The 17,725-nt window shown below is 42.1% G+C and overlaps 1 protein-coding gene across 1 annotated transcript in view; it reads left to right on the forward strand.

Moving 5' to 3' along the window:
- IRS1 (insulin receptor substrate 1) overlaps positions 1-15,723 on the forward strand; it is a 63,857-nt gene extending 48,134 nt beyond the window's left edge. The window contains exon 2 of the mRNA XM_029933693.1: positions 11,166-15,723. The gene's annotated coding sequence lies outside the window, so the exon portion shown is untranslated. The remainder of the gene's footprint in view (positions 1-11,165) is intronic.
- Positions 15,724-17,725: the final 2,002 nt, after the last annotated feature.

Below are 17,725 nucleotides of genomic sequence, written 5' to 3' on the forward strand. Positions count from 1 at the left end.
ATCTGAAGCAGGCTCCAGGCTCTGAGCTGTCAGCACAGAGCCCGAGGAGGGACTTGAACTCACCAATCCTGAGATCATGACCTGAGCCAAAGTCGGACGCTTAACCAACTGACTAACCAACTAATACAGGCGCCTATTCCCCCCAGTGTTCTTGATAAGGACCCTTTAGTTAAAAGTTGGCACCACCTTTTAATTAAGACTTTGATGCCCCTGCCCTCAGGAGGCTTCTAGATCAGCCAGGCCGCCCACTCAGTGCCTGAGTAACAAGATATGGCTCAACTCAGCGTGCTGTTAGGGACCTTCTCAGCAAACGCCATTCTCCAGATTAAAAAGCCAAAGGCTGAGCTGTCAGATAAAGGGGCAAAGAAATGGGAACAAGAGCAAAGTGGAAGTGAGACTTGAGAGATGAAAGCAGAGACCATGAACCCGGGGTCAGCGGGTGAAAGGTCAGCTGCTCCTTGTCCGCTGGAAGGATTTTGCCTCCTGATCCTGGACAACAGAGAAGTGTTCGCAGTCACTTAGGAATCTGCACCATTGTCTGCTTCAAAGGCCTTAGAGATGCAAGCAGTGTATACATTATCAATAATTTCAGATGATCTTTCCTGGTTTTTTCCCCTCTCCCAGCTGCCCACCCTTAGACGTGTGCATCTGGCAGTAATTTCAGTGTTTCGTCAAGTAAGTCAGGTAGCATTGACTGGCTGTGTCACATTCCTGTTCAGTTCCTTCAGATGCAAGACTGGGGACAAGAATTCAGAAACACGAGCCACCCATTCCCTCCCCCCTCAATTAGAAACATGCTTTGGTCCCTGGAAAGAGTGCCTACGAATCTCACTGAACATCCATTTAAGTCTATTCATGAGAAATCTCTGTGAATCGTTTCATGTAGCGTTAGAAGTCTTTCATTGGCTGACTTAGACGGGTGTGGGGCTTCAGGCTGCTAATTCTTCTGAGAAAGCAAGAGAAGTGGGCTTTCAATGGTGTTTCTGTAGGTAGCATTAGTTTAAGATCCGCCAGAGCCACACTAATGCGATCTGTCCTAATATTGAACTCGTGCTGTTCCCTGTGTGGGTAGACAGATCTTTGTCTACAATCCTATCCCAGCGTCTTATTTTTAGCTTCACCACTACTCCTTTCACCTTTTCTTTTTGTTCTGGCACTTCCTCTGTACCACCCCCTTGCAGATAATTTTGTCTCCCTTCCCAAGATGCATCCTAATCTTGGCTTCAGCCTCAGCCCTCGGCTAGCATCTGGATTCATTCTTGCTTGCGAATTCCACCACCAGAGCATTTTTGGTTGGTGTGTATTTTCAGGTATCAGGAAAAGATTGGAGCTCCAAGGATAACTAGGTCTTTCCTTTTTTCATTTTTAAAATGTTTACTTATTTATTTTGAGAGAGACCCAGACAAGAGCATGCACCAGTGGGGGAGGAACAGAGAGAGAGGGAGAGAGAGAATTCCAAGCAGTCCCTGCTGTCAGCACAGAGCCCAGCTTGAGGCTCAAACTCATGAGCTGTGAGATCATGACTTGAGCCAGTCCAGTGCTTAGCCGACTGAGCCACGCAGGCGGCCTGAAGGGTATCTAGGTCTTAATAAGAGTTCTTACAGTAAGAGATAATGTTTGAGGGCTCATATGTGTCAAGCATAATGATGAAAATTTTTCATGTATCATCTCATTTAAGCTCAAGGATAACCCTATGAATGAGTACTGTTGTCCCCATGTTACAGATGAAACTATTGTGATTTAAGTGGGTTAGTAACTTGTCCAAAATCACAGAGAGAAGAATAAGAGAAGAGGAGATCATGTAAATTGTCTTAGTCTGCTTTTCAATTTCTTTTCTTTTCTATTTTTTTTTAGAGAGAATGCAAGTGGGGGAAAGGTGGAGTGAGGGGGGGAAGGGGGAGAGAGAGAGAGAGAGAGAGAGAGAGGGAATCTTAAGCAGGCTCCATGCCCAGCATGACCCTGGGATCATGACCCGAGCCAAAATCAAGAATCAAGAGTGGGACACTTAACCAACTGAGCCACCCAGGCGCCCTTCCTTTTAAATTTTAACTTGGAAATAAGTTTTGAGTTGTAATTGATCAGTTTTTAAAAAGTGTAACGGCCATGTGGTAGAACCATCTTCATTCTCAAAATAACCTTTTTTGGATTTAACTTCCTAAATTAGATTTTAGAATTCACAAGTCCACACAGGACTTGCCTCACTCAGAAACTGGCTATTACGCCACGTCAGGCAGACACGCGCTTACCACGCGGATGGACTGCAAGCAGTGTCCCAGCTTGTCTTGATCAGAGCCCGCTATGGAGAGGTCTCACCTGTGGCCTTCGGTCGCCTGAGATGGATGGGTCTAAGACTTGCTTTCACAGGGGCACCTGGGTGGCTCCGTCAGTTAAGCGTTCGACTTCAGCTCAGGTCACGATCTCATGATTCATGAGTTCAAGCCGTGCACTGAACTCTCCGCTCAAAGCACAGAGCCCACTTAGGATCCTCTTCCCCTCTCTCTCTCTCTATGCCCCTCTCCCACCCACACATACTCTCTCTCAAAAACAAATAAATAAATAAAAAATAAAAGACTTGCTTTCATAGCCCAGAAGTCTTATCACTTGCATTTCTTTAACAAGAATTCTTCAGGTAAAATGAGTCACAGTTGTGCCCTGAGTGCATTTGAAATCCGCTGCCCTCTACCAGTTTTGATTGGCTTGAGAGAGTTTTCTTTCATCATTTGGGCCAAACAACAACAGCTCACTTAACTTCCAGGAACCTGGATTATATTCTCCCCCACCTCTTCCCCCTTAGTATTCTCAAAGCAAGAAAAGAAACAAAGGGTGAAAGCTTTTTAGTTTGTGATTTACGATGATGCTTTCCAGGATGTGTCAGTTCGATGGGTGCAGTGGGGAACATCGTCTGTGGATCTTCGCGGGAGCAGTCGGGAATGGCCCTGTCCTCCGTTAGGCTGTGTAATGCTCAGAACAGGACAGATCAGGGCTGAAGTGCCTCGTGGTTCCTGTTAGAGCTGCATTTTTCTTGCATTACCAGATTCTTCCATACAGGCAGCCACAACCCGTGTTATCGGGGACTCCAGCTAAAACTCGTGGTGAGTAGGAAGTAGATTAAACACAGGTTTTCCCTTTTCCCCGGCTGCCAAAAGTGATGTCAGTGGTGTACTGATCCTTACCTCAGCCCGCTGCAGACTCGGGGGCCGGCTGTGTGAACGCCGTTCTGTGCTCTGCTTCCTATGCTATGCTGGAAAAGCTGCTGATGTTTGATAAGAAATAATCGGGGGGTCAGACAGTTACTCAGATGTAAAATCAGGCACTTGCTTTCTTGAAGCAGTTTATGCTATGACTCCAGGGAGAGAGGAAAGAATGCGAAATCTATTTAGTGTTTAGCAGAAAAATTAAAGGCAGGAGGACTGGGCCGAGTCTGCTTGATTCCCTTTTGCCTAATTACAGAAATGGTATTGCAAACACTTTTTTACTATCTCTACGCCACATTGTAAACTACGTTGTGATTTTAATTTACGCCTACTGGTTTGGATCAAAGCCAGACCAATAAAACCTATTTCCTGTATTTCTGAACATTGGGGGGAAAAACCCCAAGACCAAAAAAAAAAAAAAAACTGATGCGAAATGACAATATAAACTATAAACCTCAGAGCTGGAATGGAATTCCTAGGAGAGAAAACATACTGCAGAAATAGCTCCCATGAAAGCAGGAGAAAGAGTGACGTTCGTGACTTGCTTTCTCAAGTAGAGAAGAAGGTATCATACTACTTTCATGTCTTCAGGCAACAGGTTTGTTTTGGTTGAGCTCCGGTAAAATTAAAGCTTCCTGTCCCACATTATGTGGTCTGACTTGTAGCGTACAGGGTTTGTTTTTCCGAGTTTCTCCTACCTTGACTGTCACGTATGTGGGGCTGCATTCTAATTTCTGTAGAAGAGAGATTTGAGACATTTGATTTACCTTGTGGGGGTCGGGGGAGGGCTCTTATGGGGTTGGCCCCCATTTGCTTTATCTTTTGATTTATCAGCAAATATGCCCCATACTAATAAAAAGGAGGTGGGGGCATCTGGGTGGATCCATTGGTTAAGCGTCCAACTTTGGCTCAGGTCATGATCTCACGGTTTGTGGGTTCAAGCCCCGCGTCAGGCTCTGTGCTGATGGCTCATAACCTGGAGCCTCTTCGGATTCTGTGTCTCCCTCTCTCTCAGTTCCCTCCCCAATTGTGTTCTGTCTCTCTCTCTCAAAAATAAGTAAACATAAAAATTTTTTAATTAAAAAATAAAAATATAAAAAGGTGAAATAACTGAAGTGAATATTCTTTGGCTAAAAGATTTTTTTTAAATGTTTATTTCTTTATTTTGAGAGCAGGGAGGGGAGGCAGGGTAGAGAGAGAGGGAGAGAGAGAATCCCAAGCAGGCTCCGCATTGTCAGTGCAGAGCCCCATGCAGGGTTCAATCTTGAAACCATGAGATCACGTCCTGAGCCAAAATTAAGAGCTTAATGGATTGACCCACCCAGGTGCCCCTGGCATAAAAGATTTCTGAATCCTTATTCAGATCTCCTCAATACATCATTGGAAGAATACTTTTTAAAAAAGATCTTATTGTCAAGTACCTCAAACCCATGACCCCTAGATCAAGAGTCAACTGCTCTACCCCTGAGCCAGCAGGGCACCTGACAGAATACTTTTAATTGCTGCAGATCATATGTTGTTGCAGTCGTTGTAATCTGTCTTCTGCATAAATCTCCAACCCTCTCGAAAAGTCCCTGCCCTTTGTTTTGGGGGGCAGGAGAGGTCCACGGTGCCGGCAGGATTCACCCTGCGGACCACAGCAGGGCCGCCAGGCTGGATGGGCTCCTGGGTCAGCCCCTCTCTTCTCTTCTTTTCATAGTACACGTTGCCGTTCTTCACTGGGGGGTCTCCTGAAGTCACTGGCCCTGCCAGAAGGTCTTTTGCTGGGACAAAAGGGGAACTGGAGAAAGGTGGCTCTCACATGTTGGCAGCTCTCCCCTGTTCCTCCCTGGCGGCCCTGCTGGAAGGACTGGCCAGGAGCCTTGTTACCTTCGCCACTGCCCGCCCATGTGACTCACACGAGGCAAAAGTGCTATTTAAGCAGCTCCATTCAAGCACTGGCCTGGCTGGTCAGTTACCCTTTGCCTTTTAAGACCATGAAACCAAGTCATTCCAGCTCCCTTCTGGCCTGTTTTAAAAGATGTTTCCTTTCTTTAGCTTCTTGTCAACAGAAACTAGCAAACATCTTGGTCTTACCTCTAACTTGAGTTCTTTAGTTTAATCCTACCTTGATTTTTCCTTCCTTCCCTCTCTCTCTCTCTTTCTTTTTTTCCCTCCTCCCTCCCTCCCTTCCTTCCTTCCTTCCTTCCTTCCTTCCTTCCTTCCTTCCTTCCTTCCTTCCTTCCTTCCTTCGCCACTTAGGTCCCCAGCTGTATGTTGTGAAAAGCAGGGTGATTCTCCCAGTGTCCCAAACTTGAAGCTCTCTGGAGGTAGCTTTTCTTGTCTTTTACTTGGGCGATTACTCTTGGGCTAACAGGACTGAGCTGATAATTCCATTTCCTCCCTAAATGCTGGCATTCCAACCCCCAGTGGTAGAACCAGACCAGGAAATGTCTTTAATAAGGGTTTCACAGTCTGTCAAATGGATCAGCATCCATCAATCCATCTGAGATTGACTAGTGTGAAAGTTAAAATCCAGAGCACACATATACTCCCCGAACTGTGCATCTATTTAATACTGATGTGTGTGTGTGTTTTTTTTTTAATTTACTGGATTGTTTACCAGAATCAGGTATGCTTAAAAACAGGATACATCGGCAGTGATTTAGAACTTACTTTACTAATAATATGTAAGCATTCTAGAAGACTCCATCTTCTCTAAATCAGTGGTACCGTGAATTATTGTGTCAGCATCAATGGGGTGGCTGAAGAAATGAAATGTGGTCACAGCAGTGGTGTGCAGTTGAATATCATTGTGTCAAATAAGAAGTCAACAGGCTGGGGAAGACAAGATCTAGAGAGATGGCACAGGCTCTGTATTGAGCATCCTGCCAAGCACAGAGCTGCCCACCATGCCTGTCATTTCTCTCTCTATTCCCAGGCAAAGGCAACTGTCTTCTCTTCTGAGAGGGATCCTCCCCCTCTGTTCATCTAATTACTTTGTGTCATTACCATAAGGACTTGAGCTTCTGGACACCAAAGCCAGGAAGCCAGAGGCTTTTTCTGCCTTCAGACTCCCACCCCTATCCCCATAACACAATAAATTGGGAGGAAGGGAAAGGAATAGAATACCTAAATGATTTAAAAGTTGCTTAACATTTCAAATATCTTCTCATTACAGATTTTTTTAAAGAATGGAGAAGATCTAAATATGATGAAAACATTATTTTCCAGTCCTATTTAAACAGTTTGGACATTAAATGTAGAATTTTAAAAGTTCAAGTCCTTTAAGTAAATAGTGAATTTAGAACCACAGCTGAATCATGGGCTTCTCCTGTGTGACAAGAATTCGAGAAATGGTTATTCCTTATGTTTTCCTGTATTGTATAAATTTTCTATATTTTAGTCGAGAACTTTTTAAAAATCATAGCTGATTAAGTTAAGTGAAAGAAAAAGACACTATTTTGACAGTTTTTTTAAAGTGGAGAAATAAAAAAAAATTTTCTAGTTGAGTTTACAATGTAAGATTTCAAACAATGATCCCCATCAAAGAAAAGTCATTTAGTATAGTCATTTTTCCCCCCAAGCATAGTTGAGTGAGAAAGAGTTACTTTCTGGCTGCATTTTGGCATATGACAATAACCCAGCAACTTACAATATTTTACTCCAGTTTTCTTACTAAAAGTAGAAATTGCAAGGACTGCTTTAACCAGATATTTATAACTGTGTCGCACTTGACTCAACAAATTGGAAGGAGGTTTCAAGGCCTTTGAATACAAGATAAAACTTTTAGTCAATGGGTGGGACTAAAAATTCATTGTTGGAAGGGTATGGGTCCTTCATTGTGCTCATCTCATACCCTTCTGCTGTTTTCAGCTGCTCTACGGTGAAGATTAATCGGGCTGGGTGTGAAGAGCAGCATAAGCTTTATTTGTTTTTCAGCTCTCGTAGGCATAGTTTAAGTGAGTCAAGTCCAAAAAATGTAAATTCCTACTGGATGCAATAATGCAGTAATCCATAGGTCTCAAGGGGTACTGCTCAAGTGTTGACGTATTTGATAATGCTTTAAAAATTACATTTTTCATTACTGGCAACAGGATTAGGTGGGTTTTATCTTATGAGAAGACACACAGAAAGGTACAAGAGATGCTGATGTGGTGATGAAATTTTATCAAAATGTAATTTCCTGCTACTAAATCTCCTGACAGGTGCATCGTCTTTCTGCGTTCAGGAGTTATTCCCCAGGGATGTAACTAGAGAGAAAATATCATAGGAACATCACCATTTGGTATTTGCCCAGCTCTTCTCCAAGGGAGTGCTTTGCTTTTTTGTTTCCAGTTTATGGATGTTACAAAAGTTTTGGTATTTGTAAAAACATTGTTGCAATATTTGCCTCATATGGTTGGTGGGAGTCCATTGGAATTGTATGCATAGTGTATCCAACATATCTATACCCCTGTCTTCCTTTGCAGTGATGATTATAGTCTTTTTCACTGACTTTCCATTTGTCACTCAACAGATGTTTCTTGCATTGAATGACTGCTGGAGCCTACTGTGGGCATTGATTTTTTAAAAGCATATTCCAGAAATGTATACTATATGGGTTCGCCTTTCTTCAAGAGCGTTCTTTTATTCAAGATCAGCCCGTCTTGACTGGAGTTGTGTGGAGGCAGGGATATAGGCAAATGAACTTAAGTCCCATGAGCATATGCTGAGGTCTGTCTGTAATGTCCTCAGAGTTCATTTCTAATAAAGTTCATCAGAGCATTTGTGTACAGCTACGCTTTTGGAACTTTAGTTTTGGGGGGTTTTAGATAATGCCTCACTGGGAGACATTACTCAGCTTAATGAACCCTATTTGGCTCTCAAGACCTTTTGGCCATTTCGAAAGATCAAATGTGCCCTCAAAGGACCAAGGCTGGCTGCTGTGGAGATCGTTCAAAAGAACATGCCCAGCGCTGAGAAGGCAGTTGCAAAAAAAGAAACGGGAACTTGAGAAGGCATTCCAAAAATGCTCCCAACAATGGCTGCATGATTAGAATAAGTATGCAGACCCCAAGGTGGCCATATGAAGGACAGTTCTCGCTCAGACGTGTCTGCTAAAAATCTGTATCATCTACTCAGGAGCCGCATTTTCTGTATGTACACACAGACATGGAGATACACTTCCACATACACCCTTGAACAAAGATAAACAGATGTGAACTTCAGACTTTCCCTTTAAGTTTCTCCGGGCCTCTGTTGCCTGTTTATAACCTCTGGCCCCATACTCCCTGGTCAGCGGACCCTCCCACTTTCCCCACTTGCTTTCACTTTCTCAGAGAGCCCAAGATGATGGCACCAGGAGGGAGCACCAGCGGCTGAGACATGTGCTGATCAGGATTTACGATAAAGGGCTTTGAAAAGTAGTATGCTGAGACTTTAGAGGGAAAGTTTATGGTGCAGTTGACAGATCCTTTTATTTCCTGCTCTTTGAACATCCGTGCATGTGGGAAGTTACAGGGAGGGGTTCAGAGTGGCCCCAAAGCAACAGATTTCAGCATCTGGCAAAGCCAGAGTGTTTTCCCTACTTGGGGCAGGGGGGTGATCTGGGCCCTGCTGCATTCATGCAGGTTGGCACATGTGACAGCAGAACTGGATACAGTTTGTTCCTGTGCTGAGTGGTTCATTCAGCCATTCTGGCTGAGAGCCAGGTATAAAATGAAAAGCATACCGTGTGCCCTTCTCGCTCCCACCGCGCACACGCCCCCTCCCGTTTTCTGTAAATGAGCAGTTTGTTTGTTTGTCTCAAGCCCTTCAGTAAAGTGAGGCCTTCCCCCTTCATTTTAGGCCCAGAGCTGTGAAGCTGTGTCTAGATTCTCTCGTCGGAACATTCTGGTAGATTGCAGCGTGAGTTCAGGAAAGACGTGAAAGTCAGTAGGAGGTCTGGAGACAGTTCTCTGGGGTGTTTGAAGGGATGTACTTTCCTTACCCTTGTAGGAACCACACAGAGTAAGTCCTGTTTCTCTGGCCAAGGAAGGGATCAGCCTGAGTGTCTCTTGTTTTTACACTGGTGTCTCCATGTCACGTCTGTATTTGTATATAGAAAAATAGACTGTGTGCCTGTCATTTAGGGATGGGGTTGATATTTTGAAATAAACAGAAATCTCCTCGTAAAGCCAGAGTCTCCATTTAGTAAATTTCAACCTACCTGAAAGTCATCATGTAAATAGTGAATGCTCACAGGCCCCAGCCATAATCTCCTTCAAGAGAAGAGAGTGGGGGCGGAAGAACAGTTCTACTGGTCAAAATAAACACTGTTCCTTTCCTTGCCGCGGGTATGGATTATTATTACTACTACATCTTGACATGTCACGAGCACGTCCTTGTTGTCTCTGTACTTAAAGATGTCCTGGGGTTTCCTTCAGTGTTTTTATCTCCTGAGCCTAGGTTTGCAGGTCTACCTCCTTGACCCCTTTCCACATACCTTGTGATCCAGCACAACCACATCCTTCACTCAGCCTGCCCGTGGCCACACTCTCTTCCCTAAGTCTTGTTATATCATGTGCTCACGGTGGTAACTGTCCTGTTTCCCTTGGACTCATTCCATTCCCACTTAGTGAGCACTCACTGTGTGCCATTCCTTCGTGTTGAGCTCTGGAAATGCAACCCCAAAGCAATGTCGATATGATTCCATCTCCACATCCCCACACTATCCCTTTCCTTCCAGACCAAGTCAATGTGTCCATGAAGTCCTTCCTTTCTGTTCCCAGATAGAAGTATTCGTGGGGCACCTGGATGGCTCAGTTGGTTAGGCGGCCAACTTCAGCTCAGGTCATGATCTCGCAGTTCGTGGGTTTGAGCCCTGCATCGGGCTCTGTGCTGACAGCTCAGAGCATGGAGACTGCTTCTGATTCTGTGTCTCCCTCTCTCTCTGCACCTTCCCCGCTCATGATCTGTGTCTCTCTCAAAAAAAGGTTAAAAAAAATTTGTTTTAAGTATTTCCATGCAGCGAGAGCTTTTTTCCTGTACATCTACCATGGAATTTACCCCCTTCCTCTTTGCATTCTGTTTATGAACAAAGTTTACTTCCTTTCTAGAATTTCTAGAAAGCAGGGCATTGTAGCACAATTCAACTTTATATCCCTGTAGTATTTAATGCAACTAGTTACTCATTCAGCAATATTTATTATCTACTCTGGGCCACATACTATTGAGGACATCCTGTAAATATTGGCATTTATAGATAACTTTTGAATGCATAACGAATGTGGGCCTCAAGGACTAATGCTAAAACTTGAGAGCAAAGAGTTCATAAGGTTAATAAAGGTGTCTCCTCTCTGGAGGGGAATGGGCAATGCCCCACGAGGTCTGACTTCTTGAATTGCATGGAAGAAATATGCTTCTTGCAGAATAACATTTCTATTAGATTTAAATCAGAATCCCTTTCCTCTTTAATTTAATGATTAACTAGGTCCATTTCACCTGGGTCTCCTTTTGCATCTAAAATTCTCATGTCACATCAAACAATGTCACATTAAAAGCTGACTTCAGATTTTGTAACGTTAGGCCCTCCAGCTTCAAATTCTAAAATCTGTGCTTGACTTTTAACCAAAGGAAGGTGAAGCATGGCCTGGCCGGAACCTGCCTACCATATTTTTATAGTAGTTTTACACAATAACTATAATTCACATTTTTTATTTGATCCTAAGAACATCAAAGCATTTTGTGTTTTTGTGTTGTTCAACTCTCAAACCTCCAAATCACATCGATTTGTTTACTGACTTAATATTGACTGTTTTGAGTTTGTATTTGCTTTAGACTCTTGCATTTTGAAAGGGAAAAAAAGTTAAATACAGTGTGTTGATTTTATTTAAGTACACAGTACTGTTTGTGCCTGTAACTTCGGCTTATCTGATCCCACCTCCTTTTTAAAGAAAAACCCTTAGACAAAGAGGGACTATGCGTTTTGAGATGCCTTTGCTGACAAATCTTTTTTATTTTCCTTTTCAGAATGAAGACCTGAATGACCTCAGCAAATCCTCCCTTAACTCATGGGTACCCAGACTCTGACTATTTCACGATTCACAAGCAGGACCTCACATCTTCCTCCTCAGTATATGGTACGATGCGCCCATTTCAGTTTGTTTACTTTCTACAATCCTCAGGAGTTACTTGACTGAACTGCACGTACTACATTGTGCCAAGCAGAAAAGCACTGTGACACCAGAAATGAGTCTGCATAAACTTCATCTTCAACCTTAAGGACTTAGCTGGCCACGTGAGCTGATGTGGCCGCCTCTATGCCACGAGAGAATGGGTTTACTCTCATTGCATTTACAAGATCCATTTCATCTGCTGCTGAAACTGTGTACGACAAAGCACCATTGTAAATTATTTCATACAAAACTGTTCACATTGGGTGGAGAGAGTATTAAATATTTAACATAGGTTTTGATTTATATGTGTAATTTTTTTAATTAAAATGTAACTTTTCTTACAGCACATCTTTTTTTTGGATGTGGAACTGAGGTATACAATATTCTGTTGTAAAGAGTGGAGCAAATACTTAAAACAAGGCTAACAAGAGTAGAATAGGGTACGCTCCTTGTTTTGAGATTGTAATTCAGAAAAATAATATAATAAGAATCATAGTGCCATTAGATGGTTCTCAATTGTATAGTTATATTTGCTGATACTATCTCTTGTAATATAGCCCTGATGTTGAGCTGAGATCCTTACAAGAATTGATCTTAATTTTGTATTTCTCCTGTAAGGCAATAGGCCATGTTAATTAAACTGAAGAAGGTTATATTCTACTGGGTATTTTCAAGTGTCAGCCTGAAATTGGCAATTGAATGGAAGTAAAATCACAAGAAATAGAAATCAAAGACTTCCATTGTATATACTGTAAAGAGGAGGAGATTTGGGTGATCCCTTGAAATCAAAAGCTCTCTTTGGAATGAACAATGTGGGTGTTTGTAAATTCTGGAAATTTCTTTCTATCCATAATAAACTAGAGACTGTTAATCTTTTCTTCTCCCCCTCCCCCCACTTCTATAAGCTTCCTGCTCCATTGCTACCGTTTTTTTTTTTCTGTGCACATATTAGGATCTTTTATTTCTTGCATTGTCTCGAGAAAATGGTAAGATGAGTACTTGTCTTTCATTTCTAACCAGAAATTAAAACTCCAGAAAAATGTGGGTTTTTTTTTTTTTTATCATGACCAGGGCTACATGTCACTTTCCATAAGACCCTTATTTCATGTTTTCTGAGGACATCCCGTGCCACATTATTTAACTGAATGTAATTTAGCCCATTTGCCCTGGTGGGTACTGGCCTTTTAGTGATTAGTTAATAAAACCCAGTGTGCAGAGAGCATGTCAATGCATACTGACCAGCTACTGAAACATCCAGCCAGCAGTGAAGAGGTTAATCCTTCTCTTATTTGGAAAGGACACACATCTTGGAATTTTTCCTTATGAAAAAGAAAAGGCAGTGGACGTCCCAGAGCTATTGCCTACAGTGTTTTTAATCTTTTTCTTTTTTACCAGGGAACTTCCTAAAGGTTAAGTGAGTCAATGCCAGTGTTAAGCTCTTTGGAGTTCATGTTAAGCTCTCTATCAGAAATTCCTAGCCCTGCTGTTGAAAGGAGCAACATTTTATTTCTTTGATGGGATGAGCTCCCTGGGTGGGGGAAGGGCATTTGGAAGGGGCCTGGGATGGGGGCCATGGCAGTGGCCACTGCCCCTCATCAACTGGTCAGAGGACCACTCCAAAGGGAGTGGAGAAAAATGGAATTCCTCACACAGCTGAGGCCTGCATTACTGTTAATTCAGCCAGAGGGCACGCACCTCACAGACTGCTGTACAGTGTTCGTTGTTGCAGATTCCAATCATTTGCATGCTCATCAATTTCTAAGAGGAATAGGTCTGTGGTCATAAGAATCCATTGTTTTCGAGGAACTTGCTGAATTACATCATTTCCTATGAGGAGAGAACACGACCGATTTTAAAAATCTGATATGAATTTTTTTATACTTTTATAATAATGACTTTCTTGGTCAAAATAACTTAAATGTTTCAAGTATTCTGACTCATACTTTTAGTGTAGGAAGAAGTAAGCCGTCCTGCTCTCTTCCACCAGGGACTTGGGTAGTTAAAGAGAAATCAGTGAACAGAGTCAGCCCCAACCACTTTCCTGTGAAGCTGGTTATTATTTCTCAAGGAAACTAAACTTTGACTGTGTATTGCCAAGATACCTCTGTGTATGGAGTATCAACATCTTTTGGGTGAGAACAGAAATGAACAGACTGGAAAAGCCATCTCTTTGTTAATTTCTCTGATGCTTTGTTGAGTCACATAGCATAAAGTTAGAAAATCTTATATAAGCTCCTTCTAGGGGTCCCTGAGCTGGGTTTGGTGGTATCCAACCTCACCAATTTAAAACTGGAAGTTGCTGGTATTTAAGGCAAAAACTCATGCTCTGACTACAAAGGGGTCGACCTTGAACAACATCAGCTGCTAAACCCTTGTGCTCAGTTCCTATTGAGAGCTGGCTTTTATCCATTTCCAAGTATTTGTAGGCCAGCCAAGGAATTACATTAATGGGGCTTCTCGTGGCCTCTGGTTAACCTAGAAGTTAGTGGTTTTATCCTCATGAGACCAACCTTTTAAACTGTTCTTTCTTAGAGACCTAGGCAGAGTTTTAAAATTCTCCTTTGTAGAAAGAACAAATATATTTTATGACTTTGAGGATATCTTCATTCTGGGCAAAAAAAAAAAAAAAAGTTTTAGAACTAGCTAGAAGTGAAGAGAATCCATTAATGATCAACCACCTGAGTCAATAATGACAATTCAGTACTGATGTTACGTTTGTGGCTATTTCTTGCTAACTTTCAAAGGTCAGGGACTTTCTTAACTAATCTAGGTTGACTGCAAAAATAGGTTTACTGAAAACCATCTAGCCAAAAGTAGAGATTTTTAACCTTTTTTCCCCTCTATTGTCTCCTAACTTTTAATTTTGGGACATTTAAAGTATTAAGACACAATTTTACTACCCTGTAAGAAACAGTATTTTGCAACACTGAAACCCATTTTGTTCAATCTCGCATCCTGAATGCAATACACCGTGTAGTTGAAAACTTTAATTTTGTTTACTGCAGGTGGTTTAAAACTGGGAAGGGAGCTCATCATCCACTGACAATAGAGCCATGAAAACTGGGAGAGATATGAAGCTTCTCTGAGTGCTTTGACAGAAGTCTGTGGGTCAGTCCATCACACAAAGAGGTGCTGACACCAGAGAGACACTGGAAAGTAAGACCTTGATTGGGGAGAGACAGGAGGACCTCTTGGAAGGCATACAGAGAATGGATGGAAGCCAAATATGAAATCGCTGCTTTGCAATGACTTGACAGGGGAATTAGTGTTCCTAGGACATTGTGTGTGTTAGGTGGAGGTAATGCTGCATTCAGAACGGCTGTTGAAAAACTTGAGAGGAAGAAGCAGGCATTTCTTGGGATGTGAGGAAATCTGGCCTCCCCAGTACTAAGAGAAAGACCTCCACTCTGGAAAGCAAAATGCCTTCTTGTAGTCAGAACATTGAGGGCTAGACACTGGTGCCTTTGATCATTTCCAAAGCCAAGCCAGAGAAGATTTTAGAGATCCTATCTACCATAGCTCTGTAGGTCCATCTCTCCTAAGCCTGGGTAGAGAAAGCATGGGTTGGATGGCATGTTGTGTTTGCACTGGTTGTAACCAGAGCATTCAGTTTGAAGTGGTGAAGAGGTAGATAGTGAAGGCGTTGGACCCAATTCTTAAGGTATTTATCACTAATGTAGAGCTTATAAGTAGCTAATAAGATTAGAAAACATGACTCAGATGGAGAGTTGTCTTTTAATTGTAGATGACTTGGCATTTGTGATGTACACACCAATAGCTCTGGTGTTTTCAACCCTTGCCATTCACCTGGCATTTAAATCTCTCCTTGCTTATGTTGTTAATTTCCCTGGTGTGAACGAATCTGCCACATGATAGGACAAATTCAGTAAACAGGAAAACTTGTCTGTATTTGTAGAGACCTCTTGAGTGCTGTTTTGTGTTTGGTTGTGTTTGGTTTTGTTTGTTTGTCATACAACTTTTCTATTTGGCTTAAGAATGTAGTTCCCAGGACAATTTTTCTTACAAAGTTCTTTCCTTACACTTCTTGGCTGCAGGGTGGGCCAAATTAAATACATATATTTTTTTTCATTTAATGTATGTGAAGTTTGGTTTATCATCTTAAAATGGTGGTGCTGTCCATGGTGCTACTTCATCCGTGTACAAAAGGACCAATGCATGGTCTGTATTGCTACCAAAACATTTACTGTATATATGTGTATAACATATGTATTATGTATATATGTAATGGGTACCAGGCCAGGTATATATTTTTATTTAGAAGTGTTTCACTTTTCCAAGTTTTCTTTATAGTGTTATGCTTATTTTCAGTTCCCCCTCCCCCACCTCGATTCTGTCTGGTACTTAGAACTGTAGTGTCTTCATCATTAATTAAAGAAAATTGTCTAAATGAATTCACGAATGTGAATGCTAGTGATCCTTAATGTTTTTGGTTATGGGGTGTGAAACCAAAACTGCCAACTGAAAGAGTTGCTGGGGCATTTGGGTGAGAGCAGTATATACTATTTAACATACTTGAATAAATAATTTTGGAACTGATAGGTTTGCTTCACACTGCCCCTCACCAGTTGCCTTCCAGTGGCCAAGAGCATAAAGAAAAAGACCTATGGAAAGGTTTTAAGCTGCTTCTGTTGGTGGTGGTAAAATGGGAAGGGAGCAAAAATCCACTCTCCTCAGGATGGAAAGATGGATGTCCCGCTGATAGGCACTGGAATAGCCTTGTTGCACATGGATCCCCCAAGAGGGTGTTCAAATGCAGATTGCCATTGAGGGGTTATGGAGACAGGGCCAGAGACGTGCTGGTGACACATTGCCATCATCTGGATAGCTTTTAAGAGACATCAATGGCCAGGCCAACTCCAGAGATGGCTGATTCACTTTAGAATGGGGTCTGGGCCTCAGCCGTGGCCACTGCTACCACTTTTTATGCTGTATAGGACACTAGTACAGGGAAAATGTCTGATTACTAGAGTCTCTTAGAAATGCTGATTCCCTGGAGCTGTTTAGGAATGTCTGTTGAAACAGGTGACTAACAGTGGGCGAGTTTGAGAAATCCGGATTTCTGTGCAAGTGGAACCTTTTGGATTGTTTCACCACTAGAAAGGATAGAACAATAATTTTTGCAAATAGAAAGCATATTGCCAGTATAGAAACAGCCAACTCCCCCACTTCTCCCAAATTGAGCTTTCTTGCTTAAGCATTTATTTTTTTAATGTTTATTTATTTTTTGAGAGAGAGACAGAGAGCAGGAAAGAGACAGAGAGAGAGGGAGGCACAGAATCAAAAGCAGGCTGCAGGCTCTGCACTGTCAGCACAGAGCCTGACACAGGGCTTGAGTCTAGGAACCATGAGATCATGACCTGAACCGAAGTTGGATGCTTAACCTATTGAGCCACCCAGGTATCCCTAACTTAAGCAATTTAAATAGGTGATTGGTGTGTCTTACATTGTTAGGGAATCCTCAAATTATTGAACATTGTCGAAACAGATTGGAGATTAACTTTTTTGAGAAAAATTTTTAATAAGCCTGAAAAAAGCCGGAGCTTTCTTACTTGGTGCAGCAGGCCAGCAGGCTCTTCCCTCTGTCTAGCGTGGTAAATGGCCTCCTTGTTGTTAAGAAGCAGCACAGAACATAATTGAATAAATGCTTGAAGTCATTAGTTCATCTTTGCTTTACGTTAACTTTGTCCATTTATCTTCAAAAGAACAATAACAGCAACTGATTTTTCCCTCCTCATGGTATTACACACCAAACATCACTTTAGCCCCTATTGAAATTATATGTAAACATCACTAATTAGAAGTAATTTGAGGGAAGTCTAGTTGGAATGAATTGATGCTGCAATTTATAGCAGGATTGTCTAATTGCCTTTTACACATATACAGACACAAACCAGAGCAAGTAAAAGGTCGATGAAAGGACTTTGAGAATTAATCATTGGGAATTTGGGATTATCTCTCTGATTCTGCTAATAAGCAATAGAGACATTACTCTGCATTCATTCTAGGTTAGCTACCAGGAATTTACATCGATTGTCTCACTTCATTCTTCCAGCAACCCAGAGGTAGGTACTAGCCTTCTCCCTCTTTCCCAGATGTGCAAGCCGAGGTGAGAAGGGATGTATCTGTTTCACAGGCTAGGATGCTTCAGCCCTTTCAGTGAGGTCGACTTGACGGCCAGGTCTGTATTCTCATGGCGCCCCTGCAAGTCTCTGGTTTCTAAGTACTTAAACAAAACTTAAGTTCTGTAGATGAAAAGCATTTATCACTCTAGCCAGCTTGTGTTACAAATTTGCTGAGCAAGTATGATCTCACAGGAGTCTGAAGTGAAGCTCTGTTCAACTTAACAACTCTCACCCGACAAAGTAACAGGGCCTTATTAGGCTTATTTCCATT

The sequence above is a fragment of the Suricata suricatta genome, chromosome 3 (genome assembly GCF_006229205.1).
Source record: "Suricata suricatta isolate VVHF042 chromosome 3, meerkat_22Aug2017_6uvM2_HiC, whole genome shotgun sequence".
Lineage (NCBI taxonomy): Eukaryota > Metazoa > Chordata > Mammalia > Carnivora > Herpestidae > Suricata > Suricata suricatta.